This window comes from Gossypium hirsutum, chromosome A11, assembly GCF_007990345.1.
Source record: "Gossypium hirsutum isolate 1008001.06 chromosome A11, Gossypium_hirsutum_v2.1, whole genome shotgun sequence".
In the NCBI taxonomy this organism is placed as follows: Eukaryota; Viridiplantae; Streptophyta; class Magnoliopsida; order Malvales; family Malvaceae; genus Gossypium; species Gossypium hirsutum.
Window position 1 is genome coordinate 118,520,127 of NC_053434.1, and position 4,896 is coordinate 118,525,022.

At 29.1% G+C, this 4,896-nt stretch overlaps 1 pseudogene; it reads right to left on the reverse strand.

The window, feature by feature from the left end:
- Positions 1-222: 222 nt before the first annotated feature.
- On the reverse strand, positions 223-4,606 carry LOC107906091 (equilibrative nucleotide transporter 3-like; annotated as a pseudogene).
- Positions 4,607-4,896: the final 290 nt, after the last annotated feature.

Consider the following 4,896-nt stretch of genomic DNA (forward strand, 5'->3'; position numbering starts at 1 on the left):
ACAAAATAGCTAGATAATTATACATAAAAAGATTCATTTATTCATTTTTTTTAGTAGAATAAATAAAATAAAACGTGACTCCTAATATAAAAATTTTATCAATTTGTGTAAAAATCATAAAATGTGACATTATGTTATTATGGGAGTCAAAGAAAAAACTGGGACAATAATTCATATAATTGTGAGGTGATGAGGGCTTATAAGGTAAAACTTATTTTTATTAGATCCAATTTGACAATATGCTACAAATACTCTCGATTATACATCCAACATAAGAAAAAAAATACTGGATTATCTTACATGACATTGAAAAATGATTATTAATGCATGGTAATTACTATTTATAAATAAGGTTAATAAAAAATGGCTTTTAAATCCCCTAGGCCCTAAAGACAAAGCTAGCATTGAATGGATAGGTGAATATCATTTTCACCGTCCCTTAGCAGCTACTAAAAGATTCTAAAAAATCTCTAAAAATCAACAACAAATCAAAACTTGTTAAAATTAGTTAGATTATTTTGTTATAGTAGGTGAAGCAAATCTTCAACAAAGACGAATATTTTAGAAGGCATTCTTTTTACCAAAGAGCCACAACCAGCCCAAAGAAACCCCTGCAAATATCCCAATTAATAGACATAGCACTAGTATATTACCCAAGGCATTTTGTTCAGGCCGCTGTCAAAAGAAAACAAGAAGTTTTTATTAGAGATTACAAAGAATACTAAGATAAATTTCATATTGCAACTGACTATGCCAGCACTAACCTTGTAACTTTTAGGTGCTGCAGTCATTACACAGACCGTGAGGTGACCATTTGTTAATCCCAGGAATGATACGAGCAATATCATCCATCCTTGATCACCATACTTGGCAGTGAAGTAAAAAGCAGGGATCAGTAAGAATCGAGAGAGTATTGCAATCGTAAGGCCTTTCCTTTACTCTATCTTCAAGAATTTCACAAGGGGAAGATATCTTGATATCAGATCCCACACATTGTAAGATGCTATCAACAAAAGTGGATACCTAGAAACATATCAATCGTACCATATTCTTCAAGTGGATACATAGACCTTTAGGTATAAAGGTAAAGCAACTTCAAATGTCATTTCACTGAATGAATGAAAACTTACCATGTACCCAACTTATGTTCACCAGTGTTTTCGTATAAGAATCCAGGGAAAATCGACAGCGTTAAGACGTATATTAGAAATAGGTCAAGCGCGTAATCTATGTTCTGAATGACTAATTGTTTGTTGCTTAGCCTCTCATTCTGTTCATGCTGTGAAAGTGCCAAAAGAATAGTTGTATTAACTTAAAGCGAGGTTAAAAGAGCTTTTGAGAAATATTTGGTAAAGGTCAAAGTATTTACATGGTCGTCTTTTGTTTGGATACCAGCTGCCGCAAGATCAGCTTGAACAGTTTTTGATCCTTCTAAAGCTGCCTTAGAGCGGAAGTACTTCACTATTGGCAATTTAGGGAAGAATATGTATACAATAGGACACATAGGAACTCAAATAATGTAGAAATAGCTAGAAACAAAACTGCAAAAAGAAGAGAATTTTTGCTTCAATGAACTAATAGATGTAAGCCAAATTGAGGAAGATTTTGTCAAATAGCAAAGAAATGGCACATACTTGCCCCTTTACGAAGACCATTGTTAGACTTTTCAAAGGCTGCTTTTGTGATAAGCCTTAAAGCAGAGGTCAAGGCACCAGATGCAGCCAAACCAGCAAAGAAGGACTGAATCATAAAGCCAACGATTAACCATTAAATCAACTGTTAATCAAGTGTTAAAGAAAACCGACCTGAATAAAGTCCGGGAGCATGAAAGACAAATCACCGACAATTCCACCTTGAACAAAAGCATCTGCAACTCCAAAAAATGCAACAATAGCACATATACCAATGAAAGATCCAAGTCCTCCTCTCCCCGATGTAGCTAAATCCAACTATCAAAGAAATGATGGGGTAAAAAATAGAGGTTAATTGGAGAATGAAGTGGATGATGGAGTGTGTAAAATAAAGGAGCAGCTTAACTTTACCACTAAGAGCATGAAAGTACTTGCAACAAAAAGTGAGTATCCAAATATGTTCCTCCGTCTAGTATTGATCTTTGATTCGTTGTATGCCAATATTGACATTGTTCCAAAGGCAAAGGGTTGATAAACCAGAGTAAGCACCCTTGAAGGATGGTAGTCCTTCAAATGCAAATACACACATCATCAAATTAGAATCCCATTTTCACGGGATTTGGATAATATATGTATTGATCTATTGACAGAACAATGGCATTTAATGCTTGGAATATGCAGCTAATTAACATGATAATGAATGTATCTTTGTGTCAATTAAAATGTCACCATTGTAAAACTAACTATAGTTATGAAATTGTCATTATATTAAAAATTATTAATTTTTTAAAAATTTTATTTGTAATTTTTAAAGTTATTTGTAATCTATTAACATAATTATAAATTATAAATAATATTTATTATACCAATATAAATTCACAAAAGTATAAAATAAATTTCAACATAATAAAATTAATTAAAATGATTAATATGAGCAACGAAAATAAATATAAAAAAGACAAATATGAATTAGATTGGTTTATTTCAATGTTTTACTAATTTCACACGTGGTTAAACCAGTTAAATCATTGATTTTTCGTCAACTAGTTCAATAAAAATTAAAAATTTGGTACCGAAATGTTAGCTTAAAGACTAGTTCAATCCACTTATGTGTCAATTAATTCTTGATCTAACTAATCTAATCAATTGATCTGGTCCAATTTCAATTACTAAAAGTTTATGTGTCAATAGAGGTGATCATGGGTCGGGCCGAGTTTGGATTGGGCCTCAATAGAATTTTAAACCCGTTTTCTAGGCTCGAGCCTAGCCCAGATAAAATGCTAAAACTTGAGCCTAGCCCAATCCGCCCGTATTAATTTTTTATATAAGAATAAATTTAAATAATAAATATATTAAATACACTAAAAACATTAAAATAAATATTTTCCTGCAAATTGAAAATAAATTTAAAAAATTATTTATATTATGTTATAGGTGCAACTTAGCAAGTAAATACCTTTAAAATAATAGCAAAATTAACAATAAAAAGTTATACGATATCTAAAAAATAACAATAAAATAGTAGTAATATAATAGCGAAGCAGCACCAAAGTAGTGAAAAAACAACAAAAACAGTGAAAACAACAACAAAAAGTAATAATTATTTTTTGTAAATTCGAGTCAAGCAGAGCTAAGCTCAAGCCAAAAAAAATTATCTGAAGCTCGGTCTGTTGAGAAAACGGGCCTCATTTTTTTCGCCCATGTCCATTTTTTGAGTTTATATTTTTGTCCAAATCCTCTCACTTGAGTAAGCCATGATCCAAGTCTATGTGTCAATATTTTGTAGAAATTTTAAAAAATTGTAATTTACATCAAATTAAACATATATAATCTATATTAATACAATATGATCATTAAAATAATAATCATACAAAAAATATAATAATAAAATGTCAAACTACATGTGTAAATAATACATAAAAAAAAAGTTGAGTTGACTTTTCATATGCTTACTTAGATAAATAATATTGTTTTTAGAAATAAGAAGAAAAAATCAGAAATTAAGCTTTAATAATAAAACGCCAAATTTTGTATATATATATAAAAAAATTCAAATAGAGTCTTAACTTAATTAGTATTAGTATTGTTACTGGTACAAAAGAATCTGGGTTCAAGTATATTGAAACGTGTTATTCTTCTATTTAAGAGTTGAGGAAAATATGAATAATTTTAGGTATTGTATAAAAAATAGATATTTTAAGACCCTAAAATGAAATTATGTTTTAACATTTTTGTACCGTATATATAATTTTGGGCAGAAGCATGAAGCCTTAATTTCAAGGCAGGCAGTTGAGTTGGATAAAATATTTAGATTAAAATTGGTGAAGAGCAAAATTAGTTGCTATAAAATTAAAGTATGAACATTAAACACAAAGTAAGAAGAGTTTACTTACAGGGAAGAGATTATAATAATAATCTCCAATTGTGAGCATACTATTCCAAGCGATAAGAGATCCAAATCCCAGAATCCAACAAACAATCATGCCACTAATTTTTCCCTGATTTTATTTTCACAATAAATACATGTAATTAAATTTTTAAAAAAATAACTCTAACCTCCATTGATAATTCCAATGAACAAGACAAGAGAAAGCACAAACCTCAAGCCTTGAAGGTGATTCTCCTCCATCAACAACAGTCATGTTTACTTGCTGGGTATTCTTCAAGTTTCTGTCAAGAAACAAACACCAAGGCAGGTCATAAGTAAGAATGGAAATATATATATATATATATGGTTTTTCAAAGTCGATCGTAACCAACTCAGTAATTAATATTTGGCATTCTAATTTTAAATACCAATCTAGCAAATACTAATTAGAATATTGGCAAGCTAACAAATATAGAGAGAAAAAGTTTGGCAGATACCAATCTACGGACAGCGACGACACAGTGGCAAAAACAGCGATGATAACGACAGAAGCAGAAATCGATAGAAGAAGAAGAAACTCTCTTTCAAAGTATAAAAGGCATTGAATATTGAGTTTTAATCAAACTAAAATTTTCGGAAATTGATTTTAAATAATATATTTTTATTTATCCTTAAAAAATATAGTTTAAACTTTAAATTCAAAATTCAAACATATCATAATAAATAATATTTAATTAATTAATTTATAGTTATCTTAATATTTAAATCATATTTATCTTAATAATAAATTTAAATTTAGTATTTATCATAATGATAAATAATATTTTCAATAAATATTATTTAATTATCATAAAGATAAAAATTATTTATCTTAATATTTATTTCATAATTAGAGTT